This window comes from Copadichromis virginalis, linkage group LG15, assembly GCF_057382275.1.
Source record: "Copadichromis virginalis isolate Kocher_CV1m ecotype Utaka linkage group LG15, C_Virginalis_male_GT1.1, whole genome shotgun sequence".
NCBI lineage: Eukaryota > Metazoa > Chordata > Actinopteri > Cichliformes > Cichlidae > Copadichromis > Copadichromis virginalis.
In genome coordinates, this window is record NC_140632.1 from 1,387,643 (window position 1) to 1,401,556 (window position 13,914).

General features: G+C 43.0%; 1 long non-coding RNA gene across 1 annotated transcript; it reads left to right on the top strand.

The window, feature by feature from the left end:
- Positions 1 to 1,541: 1,541 nt before the first annotated feature.
- LOC146691491 (uncharacterized) lies at positions 1,542 to 7,549 on the top strand. Its single transcript, XR_014915372.1, has 4 exons — positions 1,542 to 1,703; positions 5,752 to 5,897; positions 6,096 to 6,182; positions 6,549 to 7,549. It is a non-coding gene; the product is annotated as an uncharacterized LOC146691491 (long non-coding RNA).
- Positions 7,550 to 13,914: the final 6,365 nt, after the last annotated feature.

Consider the following 13,914-nt stretch of genomic DNA (forward strand, 5'->3'; position numbering starts at 1 on the left):
TGCCAGCTAACAAGGAGCGTGTACGAAGAGAATCTGTGTCCTGACTTTGTGAAAAAATCCTTTTCGTGCTGTTGCCAGGGAGCTTGTCGTCCTGTTGTTTCGATTTTAACAGACTTCTCAGGAAACGTTTTAGGAGCCGTTTCGGTTCCTTCTGTTTTCTCTTTTTTGAGTTGTTGGGAACTGCAACGTCAGTAATTTTGGGTGGAAGATTTTACAGTGTTTTGGCCTCTGCTTTCATATTTGACAATAAAAAAACAAATAAGCCTAAAAATGGCACTGAAGGCAATTTATAAGATTTGATCTGAATATGCAGAAGTAATTCTGTCCTACTATAGACTACGATATAACAGAAATCAAGTTTAGACACTAAATTAAATTCAATTGTTTTTGTTGTTGTATGTTGGGGGTTGACCCTCACGTGTTTGGACCCTTGACTCTGAACACTGTGAAACATTCACAGTCAGCAGTGCTTTGCTAGCATTTCTATGATCAGCTAGAACATTTCTCCCAAAAACAGACCGATGGAGAGGGCTGTGCGCTGCGTTTACTCTGAGTAAATGACAAATGTAAATGAGGGCGACTACAAAAGAAAAAAAATAAAGTAGGTCATTGCAGTCAATTCTATAAGAAGCTAGGATGCCATTAACTTCAAAGAAAAACCAGGCTTGAAAACTATACGAACTAAGAAACTACTCTGCACAAGCCCATAGTGAAGCTATCAGAGCACGTAACAGAAAAGAGTGAACGGCAATCAAAGGACTCGTTAGGTATTCGTGCAACTGCTCGATGCAAAGAGGGTTTGGACTTTATTTAACCATATTTAAAACGTGTGGAGAAATGCTGCGGTTCAGCAACAGCGTAACGGACGAGCACCGATCGATTGAAAGCTGCACATCCCTTGATGACCGCTGATAATCACAGCACCGTTTTCATTGGATGGCAGAATGGCGACCTGTCTTCATCAGAACCGAGACGTTACTGTCACACCTTCTGTGGAAATACGACACGCTGCAAAAATAATGGAAGGAACAGACCGGAGGGAGGCACGTTGTTGCCGTGCAGCACGGGTACCTCACAACAAGGAGGTTCTAGGTTTGAATCTCCTGGTCAGCGGGGGCTTGTTCTCTCTTTTTCTCTTCGCCTGTGGCCTTCCTCTCACAGTCCAAAGTGCGCTTGTTGTGTTAACTTGCGAATCTAAATCTGCTGCAGGCATGGATGTGAGTGTGAACGCCTGCCTCTGTGCGTTAGCTCTGTGACTGGCCACCTGTCCAGGGTGTACGTCAGCTGGGATAGACTCTACCTCCCCCGAGGACCCTGAATTAGATATCGGTTGAGAAAACAGGTTGACTGAAGTTAAATGGATGCTTCAGTCAAACAGCAAAACAGATGGAACTCTTCAGAGAAAAGGAGGGTTAGCAGAAATCAAAGCTAGTACATAACCATTACAAAAGAAGGCAAGAACATCCTGGTCATTCATTTTAAAGTCATTGAGCAGTGTTGGAGCAACAAAGACCCGGGAATTCCACACAGGTGTCCCGACTTACTCCTGTTTCTCCTACAGGCGTCCTCTGACACATGGCATACTTGTCATGGCTGTGGCGGCTCATCAATAAGGTCACGGAGCAGCAATACAGATGCTGGGTGAGGTCTCGGTCCTGGAGAGAGGAGCTAATCAGAGTCTCTGCAGGGGAGCAGGCTGTCTAGTAAGACTCTATCTGCATGCGCTCACACAAATACATGCACTGTATACGCTCCTACATAGCCAGCAAACAGGAAGGAGAAACAGGATAAATTTAGATCTGTAGAACTTCGAATTGTAAACAGTTAGCATGCTGTATATTCTCAACAAGTGGAAATAGGAACAGAGAGCTCCAGACTCCAGCACAAGCCCTTTTTAAGGCCATAAACCTCGTTTGTGTTTAAAAAAAGAAGTCTTTAAATTTTCTTTACCGAGCCGTCAACAAAGCTCGTGTCCCACGGAAAAAACTGACGTGAGGTCAAATTCATTCAAGGATTTACTCAGGACGTCTGCTCCATCAATGCCTGTGTAAACTAGCATTAGCAGCGTGTAAAGATATAAAGGGATGAAAGACACACTTACAATGTGATTCAATCAGCAGTAAAACACTCTCAACTGTGAACATGCTGTAAACTCACAGAAAATATAGTCTTGTGGCAAGATAGTGCTGCTTGGCAATAACACACACACACACACACACACACACACACACACACACACACACACACACACACACACACACTTATAAGTTTCTTCACTGTCATCAAAATGTAATATTGCGCAATTCACAAAGAGGCCAAGGACATTTGTAAGTTAAGGGGATGGAATTGAATTTATATCAATAAAAAATGACACAAAAGATTTATCAGGTAAATTCTTTAAGCTTATGAGTCATCAGACTCTACGACCTCACCGTGACCTGGATATTTGTGTATTTCAAGTCCGACTCGGGGGGGAAACGATGCAGTTTCATTACTCTTACACTGTGACGAATATCTGGCCACTCACAAAACTTTACCTGGCCTCAGTGATCGATACTTAATTACGCCAGCTTTTCCTGGTTTTGTGGATTATTGGTTGGGGGGAGAGCAGCTTGTTTGAGAAGCCAGTGAAAACCAGCAAGCTTATAAAGACAGAAACTGTGTGAGCGATCAGTAATGCATCATTGCTCAGCAGTCGATAGTAACAAACTGCCTTGAATCAAGTGTAACGACATTAGAGGCAGAGAATAGGGAGGGATGGCAGATGCTTAGTTTGTTACCCAGCCTGCATTTGATGTAGCTATGTCAGCCAAGCCACAATTATGCTGTAATGTTCCTGGCAAACAGTGGGCAGGCCAATTAATAATCCAGAAAACATATGCTTCTGTTTGCAGCTTTAAAGTTTATTGTAGGAATTGTGATTTATAAAAAAAGAGGCAAGAATTTATGTATAAAGTCAGCAAAAAACCAAAAAACCATGAAGAGTTTATCTAAAATATGCTATAAATCTATTATGGCTATATGTGCTATACAATATACTTATGTTGGTTATGAGATTGCGCTCTAGTGCCGACACAGTCTGGGAGCGTGTGAGCATGATCGCCGGGGGCAACCATGAAAGTTTTAGGGCTATTGGTGCAGCCAGCGGATGAAATGCTAACACTAATAAAAACTGTCATTAATCCCTTTTGATTATTTAATCAATGACGACGCAGTGCATGTCAGCAAATGCAAACACGATTAGTCAATAGTCCTCAGACCACGAGCATCGACACTAAAAGGACTCTGGTACCAAAAATATCGTCTCTACCTAACAGATCCTGAATATTCATATGCAGAAAATATTTATAGAAATTAATATCATCAGGAAATATTTGGTCTTTAATGGAATATTTTAAAAGCTGTGGGCTGGATTACCCTGAAATGTGTCCTCTGGTACCCACAAAGAAATAGTTACAGCCTCTGACTTTTCATCCACCTGTAGCTTAAAGTCTTAAGTTGGTCCCAGAACATTCAAATAATCTGACTGATACTCTGGCAAAGAATTTGACAGATATACTTTTGGTCCCGGACGTTCTGTCCTATAAAATTGATGATAATATTCAAACAGAGCAAAGGACCTGCATGTGCCCATCAGGTAACCATCGCTCATTAAGGTAACTGGCTGCTAGTAGCTGCCAGGGTCAATGTAACATCAGTCCCTGAAGGCCCCTCATGTAGGCCTAAAGGATAGTCAGTGACACCCTCCAGTCCCCAGGGAATGGTTGGAGCGTCTCTAACTGGTTTGAGAGTAGATGAAGGTTGCAGCAGTTGTTAGCATGAAATTATTCAAAAAAGATGAATATAGTGCAGCACTAAAAACCTCCCTGTGATTGCTTCGGTTGATAGCAGGTTTCTGCCATCACCAATAGTTTGCATTAGAAAGGTCGGCTAACTTGCAAACGTCTATTCACCGAGCTGTACTGAAACTGTGAAAAGTAGAAGAGAAATCGGAAACAGAAACTGTTCTAAATAATAAATGCTGTCCCTGTTAAAACATGTTCGCAGCAGTGGTTAGATCCAGTTTCTGGTCTAAAGACTAAGTGACGAGTGTTTGCAGCCAGTTTGGTGTCTCCATGTTAAGTATGGGCGGCTACAGTAACCTGCTTTTGGTGCAGAGCTCTCTTTGCAACCAGTTTCACCCAGTAACAGCCAGCAGCCTCTTGCAACTACTTGCCAGGTAGCCTTTTTCTCACTTTGTTGCTTCCTCTTGTTTTGGCACACCCCTGTTGTAAATTGCAAATACCTGATGACACTGACACACAGCCTGCATAAAAAACGTGCTCCGGGACCTTAATTACAAGAAACAAGAAGCTTGAAAAGCCTGTCCCATTTTATGCATCTATGTCCAGCTGTAATATGTTTGATATGAATATGCGACTGTCCATCGCCCTGTGAGTAACGTCTTCTGTAAATAAGCTATAGTAAAGATTATCCCCATCATCAACCTGTTTTTCTAATGTCTCCGCACTCTCAAGGACGAAGGAGGAAGTTAATAAGACTCATTTAGCACAATGCAGGAATTGAAGGCTCACCAGAATGCAAAGATAATGAGATAATAAGGTTGCTTTGCAGTAGATAAACATCCAGTAAATATCACTGGCTGTCACAGGTGTTTAATCAGCACTCATCAACATTCACAATGCAAAGGGGCCGTCCTTAGGAATTTAAAGAAGGGTAAAAGATGTGGCTGCTGGTAAACTAAAGCACTGCAGCTACAAATCTATCCACCTATAAACCTGCACTGATGACTCTAATGTATGATGCTAATGTAGGCAAGTTTCTTCTTTGTCCTGCTGGAAATCTGTGAGACGTGCTGTGACGCTGGACCGGCGCCGGTGTTTGTTCATCAAGCGGAAATAAGAAAGCTCTTTTTTAGTCTTGGCAACTGGACTCGACTGATGTCAGGAGCATAATGTGGTAGTCATTATCCAAAGGCTAAACACACACGCCTGCATCAGATCAATTACAGATGACTTTGATTTGTTTGCTTATTTCTCAAATGTGCGTCCTGTCGTGTTGTGATGTGACTGATTTATACACAAAAAGGTGCAGATTGCACTTGGCAGTGGTGGATTTATGTATTTGGATTGGAAACCAGAGCAGTTAGAGAATAGCTGTGACTGCAGGTTGGTAAGTTTAGCTTTTCTGCTGCTTTGCACGTTGACAACTTGAATTTAGATTCATCGCTCAACACGAGAAAAAATTATACCGGACCGACCGAACCACCCCCACCTGGCTGAGCAGCGCCGGAGCAACGCATCGAGCAGTCAGCTCTTATCCAGTCAATAGATTTTTAGCAACTGTGGCTACGCTTGTCAGCTTTAGCTGATTTCCTGACATATTTCCTCAGTGTCTCCTGGCTCATCTACAGTTGTCAGTTCTCCAGACGTGGCTGTTGAAGCCATGCCCCTGGCCGTTCATTTAATTCCCAGTACAGCGTGTCTATTTTTTTCTTACCTGGACTGGAGCCAGTCCTGTCAGTCCTGATGTCTTCATTGCCCAGAGTGGCTCTGTCTATCTGGCTCAGGCCTCGGTGCATTACATTTCCCCCGTCTCCCTCTGTCCCTCTGCTTTCGAGTCTCTGACCTCTCTTTATTTCGCTCTCGGTCTCCCTCTCCTCTTCTATTCAATCTTTTCCACTTTCTTAGCTCTATTTTGACAGTCAGCCTCTCTTGCACAACCCTACCTTTTCTTTTTGAACTCTTGCAGCACTCCCAGCTGTGGCCCGGCAGCGCCGCAGCAGTGCCACGTCGGGCCCTGTCAGACATATGGAGAACGCAGTGGACCAAAAGCTGGGTCACTTCAGCTGCAGAGCGCCAGCGACGCATAACAAATAAAGATGTTATGGAGCTAAGGTAAATTTGTCACAAGTGACATAAAACACTCGCTCTGGCACCTGGGATGAAATAGGTTGTTTTCTATAAAGATCACACTCAGTCATTTTCAGCCTCAGCTTCTCTGTATTCTCTCTCAGAATAGCAAAGCTGATGCAAATCAATAAAGTAATTTTCCCCCAGACTTGTCGTAATTAACAATCTGCCACGTGTGCTCAGGGGAACTGCGGCATTTGAATAGAAGCGACTTCCAGCTGCTGTGATTTAAGAAGTTTAAGACAGGAAGGCGAGAGGAGCTCTCTATGAGTAAGCATTTCACTAATGCGTTTATCATCTGTGTCCTTACAACTGATCTAAGCTGACATTGTGCTAACGTTTCTATTTAAGTGGAACTTTTCTCCTCAAGAGTCCTTTACTCTTACGAATTAATTTGCTCCAGGTAATCAAAAACGATGCCGGGTTATCGTTCTGCTGGCTAGTTTTTAAAAAGGAACAATAGAAGGAAAAAATCAATTTTTCTGATTTTAAGTTTCAAATTAGAACGAATGCTATAATTTTTTAAATACTGACATGACGGCAGAGGGATTGAATATGATTGTTAACGCACTTCTGGTAAAAAATATAAAACAGTATAGAGACTAACGTATTTCTACCTGTATATATTCCCTCAAGGGGTGCAAAAGGAATCTCCGGGGTTGAAAATCTGCAGTTCCTCTAATGACCACTTGAGGCCGACTCCAAAACTGAGTAAATCCACACCAGCTTCTATGTCACAACGCCTGCTTCACACTGTGGATTCATTGTAGCCGACTGGAGTCACTGAAGTGGAACGTTTGTCCACGCTGGTGTTGAGTTAATCTGAAAAATCTGCCTGCTAAATAAATCAGTGTTTCATGTTTAATTAGTAACATTATAGTATTTTGTTAGCTTTTATTTGGCACAAATAAGTCTAAAAACAACCAGCGCATGTGTGTGAATGATTATATTTATAGTCAGTAAGCTAACGTCTAAGTCTTCTAGTTTCACTACTTTTTTCTGCTGGTTAGGATTATGCATTTAATCAGTTTGAACTGGTGGCACAGTGGTTAGCACTGTTGCCTCACAGCAAGACGGTCCTGAGTTTAATTCCACCATCAGGCCGGCTTCTTTCTGTGTGGAGTTTGCATGTTTTCTCTTCGGGTACTCCGGCTTCCTCCCAAAGACATGCAGTTAGTGGGGTTAGGTTAATTGGTAACTCCAAATTGCCCATAGGTGCGAATGGTTGCCTGGTTGACTGGTGACCTGTCCGGGGTGTACCCTGCCTCCCGGGACAGCTGGGACAGGCCCTCCTGTGACTCTGACAAGGACAGTAGGAAGAGGATGGATCATCAGTTTAATCCAAATAAGATAATGTAGATTAAAATATAGCTTTGTAAGTTTCACCTTGGGGATAACTAAAGTATGTAACTATCCTACACCGTGCACGTTAGATAATGATGTATATCTATGCTTGCTATAATCAGCTGGTATGACCTCCAGGCTAATGACGTATTGTGTGGATCTTTTGAAATAGCAGCAGCTTTGACAAAACGTCAGTACTTAATTCCCAGCAAAGAGAACAAGCTTCTTCTTTATGCATTTGCTATATTTCACAAAATAAATGAATAGAAATTAAATGAATTCTTTACTCAAGGTCTGCTGGTTAGTTTCCTTTCTTCTTCTCTTAAATGTAATGATGTAATAATGAATAATGAAGCATGCATTATGGCCACGAGTTCAATGACAAGTTAGCAGGTGGATGCATCCGTGAGGTTTTGTCCACTGCTGTCTAAGGCCACGTCCACGTGTTGAGCTCATTGTGCTTCAGCAGTTTAAATAAAGACACGTCTGCATGTATACAAATGGATTTCTGATTTAAGATATTTATCAGGATACAAAAGAGTTTTGTGTTGTGGTTAAACAGAAGATAAATGAAACTGACACCATTTCAGTGTTTCTGGATGTCTTTAGACTTTTCAGCACACTGTTATCTAAATGCTGCATTAGAGGCTTTTCAACTGTGCCATCAATTGTATTGCGGAGAGAAACGCTCTTCACAATCACAGGCAGCCTGCAGCGTTTAAGTTTTGGAATTAATGAAGGGAAGTTTTATTGACGTGTAATCAGCGTAATTATCCCGAAGAAGGCAAAGTGAATTCTAATCACTGCCAGTGCAACTTTTTCCAGATGATCACCTTCACTTCCTTACAAAACAGCCTCTCGTCTCAGACTCATCGTTCAAGAAAGACAGCTCTCCATTGATGAGGAATAAGTGGCCAGCAAACAGCGGCGGCATTACCGGCGTGCCGCATACATACAGAACACTCGCTGTGTGTTAAGTACGCTCCTCGCCTGAAATACACTGATGAGGTGAATCCAGGAAAAAAGCTATTATCCCTCCGATTTGCTGGATTAAATCCACACCACTCAACACGCAGGAAGAGGTAATGAAGACAAGCGAGAGGAAGGATTGCGTCGCCTTTCGGCAACTCTGGGGGAAAAAGCGGGGCGGTTTGATTCAATAACAGGAATATGCTGTAAATATAATGTACATTCATGTGCAGGTAACCCCAATAACTGGATATGCACTCAGCTGAGCATTTATGGGAGATTTTGAGATGATGTGTGAAATAGAAGTTCCATAAAAGTGGCCGGTGTGGGCGATCCGTCACATTTATGTTAGTCTGCGTATTTCTATCCTGGTCACCACAACAGCTCCAGACGCACAAAGCCACTTCTGGGGGAAGTGATTGTGTTAAAACCCATTTGTTTATGGGGACGACAGTGCGCACGACGCAACGGCGTGGTCTCACTGAGAGTTCTCCGGCTATGAAATCTGAAGCGAGACTTTTCTGCTGAGCCGTGTGGCAGAAAGTAGTTCTTTCAAACTTGACTTCACTGAATTTACTTTCTTTTCCTCACCTGCTTCTGTCTTCTGGCTTCTTTTTTGTTTCGTTCTTGAGCGTCATGAGTCAGGGTGACTGCTGATTGGCAGCATGATGGGGCAGAATACGACCATTAGAAGAGATGAGATCTGACTGTCCCCACACTTGATGCCTCACTGTACACTTTTTTTCTTCTTTTTGCCAAGAAAGCAACAAACAACAAACAGACTCACTAAGACCAGGCAACCGGGCCAACATATAAACAAGATAAACAATGTCTCCGGGGTAAGCGAGAGGAGCAAAGGATGCAGGGGAGCTCTGTGTTTGTTCTCCGATCGATGCCATACATACTGCATGAGTTCCCTAAGAACTATGGGTGGAAGTTGTTCACTTCTATACAGGCAGTTCAGGCAAAGACAGCGCTGCACTATTATTGAGATGAGGTAAAACTATAAGAAGCAATGAGTGCGTGCATGAGCGAGAGAGAGAGCGGTCCTGTTCTCAGATAATAAAACGCTGGGATCGATCCGCAGGCTCAGCCAAGCAAAGGCCGGGGACACGTCTGCTTTAAGTGGGAAAATAAAGAAGGAAAACCAAAACATTTGGATTACGTCGTCATATCCCTCCATAGAGCTTTGATTCTCTCAAATAAACACCCGTAAACCCCGGCTATACCCGAGCTCTCAGCGGAAATTAAAAAACAAAATTGGCTTCATAAATATTAATCTGTGTAAGGCAGAGGTTGTGCCCTTCACGATTATTCATGCTCTCTGGTCACATTCGTCAAGAGTAAACAGTCCTCCTGTTTACCTAATGCTGAACATTTGGTAGGTGAGTGGGCATAATTGATGCCTTCATACTCTATTCTGGAGGATGTAATTAAACATGGTCTGCTATAGCAGACATTCATCTCTTTCTTCACTTCCTTTTGCCACACACACACACACACACACACACTCATCAGACTAACATGCAGAGCACACTTCTGCACGATTGCACTCTCATCCATTTCTTCAACAGCAGTGCCTCGATTCACTCGAAATTAAAGGCAGCGAGCAAGTTAATTTCACAGCTTTTTGGCATGTTATCAACTCTCCTGCAGCTCTAACTGTGGCCTCTGCCTTAGTGTCTTGGTTTTTTAGGCGTGGGCGGGGTTAATGTATGATTAACTTCTCGCTTAAGTGTGACGGAATCATCAGCACGCAGAAAATAAGCCAATAAGACGTTTTTTATGCCTGTGCATCATTGCCTGTGAAGCACTGATGACAAATGTCTGGGGAAATCTTTTATTAAGGCGTGGCCTTCAACATTTTAAATAGTCCACACATACATAGAGAAAAATGTTTGCGTCAGTCGGTTTGGGATGTTTACAGCCCTGCACTCGTCTCCGTCCAAGATCTCAACCAAATCCTGGGCTCTTTTCCTTCTTTTTCTTTCCCATTTTGTTTTTTTGTTTTGCTCGGTAAACCACACTGCATATATTTCAGCTGAAGCCTGTGATGTTTTGGTGCAGGAATGCCTGAGACTGGCAGGATGTACTACCAACAGAAATTCCTTTGACCACTCTAGTTTCTGGATTACACTAAAATATGTCCAAATTGCTGGATACAGTTTCTGTTTCTGCTTTGTCTGTAGGGCGTCCAGCCCTGAAGGCAACTTAATATACACTTTCTGTCATTTACAGCATTACACAGACAGACATTAAACTTCAGGTAACGAGTTCCATCTTTGTTCTTGTCTCCATCCAGTAATGTGAGCTTAGCTTCAGGCTTCAGAGTGATTGTCTCAGGCCAACACCTTCTCACTCCATAAGCGTAATATTTTACGCTGGGTGACAAATCGTGAACATTTTACGCTTTCGGGTACCCAACACGTTCCTAAATGACGACATTGGAAAAACGAGAACACGTGACAACCGTTTGGACTCAATCTACACATGTTCGTTCATTTTCTTAAAATCGCTTTGGAGAACACTATTTTACGACATTTAACTGCTGGTTAGGGGTAGGGTTAAGTTTAGGGGGCTGGAACATCATTCCACTGCTTTCCACTGCCAGCAGTGACCACAGACTGCACCTCTGTGGAATTTAATGGCAGCACCATGCTGGAGCAGGTACGGGTGTAAGCATGACTGTGTGGCACAGACCTACACAACCATCATTGTTTTCTTCTCTTAATCATCAGCTATATCTGCCATTAGTAACTGCATTTATCCAGCGTAGCGTATCAGTACGTATCAGTAACATACCAGTATCAACGAGTGCTGAAAAAAAATCAGTATACTCTTACATTATGCATAACCCTATTCTGCATGCACAGCCATTTCTGCTGAAGCATCCTTGAACAAACAAGACACCCTTGAAGTTCCAAGTACCTTCCCTTTACTGCCAAACTGCCGCTAGTGAAGTGTGCACAAATTTACTGTGTCTCAGCGCATTAGAAGAATTAGGTCCTGGCAACATTGTGTGTAATGTGATGATTTTACGGCAATATATCTTAGAGTGCATGTCTCTGTGTGTGTGTGCATGGATCACTGAATCTAAGACATTTTTGCATTACATTTACCTGCATTTGTCTTTGTCCACCTGTCAGTTCAGTTGTCAGAGCAATGAAACAGGGGCTAAGCTAAGCTGGCTGGACCCCGGGGAGCTGCTGGCCTACCTGTAGACAGCCACGTCAGATTTTATTCCCTGCTCTGCAACACAATCATACAGTGAGAGAGGGCGAGGGAGCGCCATCAGTGGAATACTGATGCAGGAAGAGGCCAGGGCATCGACAAGCTCACAGAGGCTCGAGGAACATCGAGGCCAAGGGATGAATTCTTAAAGATGCATTTTGCAGGACTTGGAGGAATGTAGCTGGAGGAATCACACGAACTGCAAGGAACGCAGGAGGTCGGCGTGAGTTTGTAGGAGGCTGCTCCCAACGAGGTTAAAGGGGAGATAATTAAGAGTGATCTTTCAGCTGCTGGGGTTTTTTTTGCAAAAGTTGAACTTTCAAAAAGAAAAACCAGCTGGAACTTAGTGAAAAGTTTGGAGGCAACAGTTTGCAAGGTCAGTGAAAAGAGTCTGTGACACTGTAATGTACATGATGACAATATAAAAGCTGCAATGCAACAAATGCAACATTTCACAGATACAGATAATATCCTCCTTCTGTAGCTTAAACCTGTTGGCTAGCTGTTTCTTGCTCTCTGGTAACTTTGACAAGAGAAACATGATCACTAACATGTTAGAGAAAAGCATGTAGAGTCCCGCTCTTCCCTAATGAGTTGCGATAGATTGCTGCCCCTCCCACAGCCTCGTACAGGAAGTTTCCTTCCATTAAAAAAAGGAGCTTTTCCTTCCCACTGTCGCCAAGTGCTTGCTCAGGGGGTTGTGTGATTGTTGGGCTTCCTTTCTGTCTTATAATATGAAATGATTTGAGCCGATTGTTGTTTTGTGGCGTTACATAAATAAAACTGAACTTTACCTGAAGATGCATGTACACGTGCAAACAGCAATTCACACAGCATAGCGAATGTCTCTACAGGCCTCTTTGCTCTTTTTTATATTTTAGTTCACATGAATCTCAACAGACTGTCAGCTGATTACATCAAATTGTCTCATTCTCTCAGTGCTCACATAAAAGTCATTAATTTCCATCTAGATCCCAGGAAAGCTCTCCTCTGTACTTATTCCTGTTCTCTTTTTCGGACAGACAACAGACTGATTAAGAAATTTCGACTTTGACGTAAATATAAGCGTATTTAAAGTTTCAGCTCAAAATACCACCGAGATGCTTTCTTCCCTGCCATGCCTGAATAACCCTGGTTCTGAGCTCTTTTCCAAACAGTCTGTTTCAGTGTCTGTCGATGTAAATGGAACTGGAACCAGTGACAGACAGAAGCTGCCAATGGGAGCAGCGCAGCACAGTCGTCACAGATGAAGGCCTGAATCAGACAGTCTCGCCTAAGTTTTGGTTGACTTCTGTTTACCCGGAAACTAAATTCTTCTTTTTGAACAATCCCACTTTTCATTCTGTGAACAACAACAAACCCTTTGTGTTTCACGTTTTGGCTGCAATTAAAATTGTTTCTTTTACATTTCTAACCTGATTAAAATGACTTCCCCATTAAACCCATTTTTGATGACATGACTGATAAGTGACAGTAACAGGATGTACATGCATGAGTATAAGCCTAATCAACTTCACTGTTTTGTTCGGACAATCTGCATCTGTTTCCCGTGATGGAATAATAAGGACTGAGAATCACATGTCGACGGTAAGATTTTGTTTGGTTATCAAAAACAGTTTAAAGTTCTTAAGAAACAGGAAAAGGCTCAACAAGGAGCCGACACAGGACCTGAGAAACACATCTGGACCTTCATCCATCTGCTGTTTGCTGAAGCGTCATCATAATTTGAGCCACCATGCAACACCATTTGGAAAGCACCTGATTACAAAAACAACACCAGTGCAGTAAAGGCAACCCCTCACCCCCCCAGTGTAACACTGTCATCATGGACTGGCCTCCCCACTGCCAGGACCTCAACGTTAGTGAAGCAATGTTGAATCCTCTTGATAGAAGAGAAGCAGAAAAAAGCAGCTGACAAAGAAGAAAAGCTTGGAAATGATGTCAGCACGTGCAGAAAGTTGAGTAATCACTCAACAAGTGGGCCTGAGTGGAGACATTAAAACATCCATGCAGCATGAAAGCTGCTCATGGCTGACGGACCAACAGCAGCACATGGGAGAGTGGCCCACAGACCAGATGTACCACATGCTGTGAACAGCGCCTCCATCTGACAGCAGCACACAGGCCATCCTTGAACACGCTGCAGTACTGGAGCATAAATCCCAATATTCAGGCCTATTTCCCATTTTTGGTGTAAAATGTAAATAAATGAGGGGCGGCTGAAGACTTGAGGGAAGGAAGGGCACATAGCCTCTAGAGAGCCCTGTGACCATCTGAGCACTGCTGCTGGTTTACCTTTAGTCCCCTCCTTTTGAAACTTTTTGCATTATATCTCGAATGTATTGAAATGTTACACAGAGGCATCACTGCGGGGTGAAGAATATTAGGAAAAGACTTGTGGCTAGAAAGAAGGTTTAGTTCAGATGCAGGCGGACATCTGGGAGCCTGCGAAGAGAAA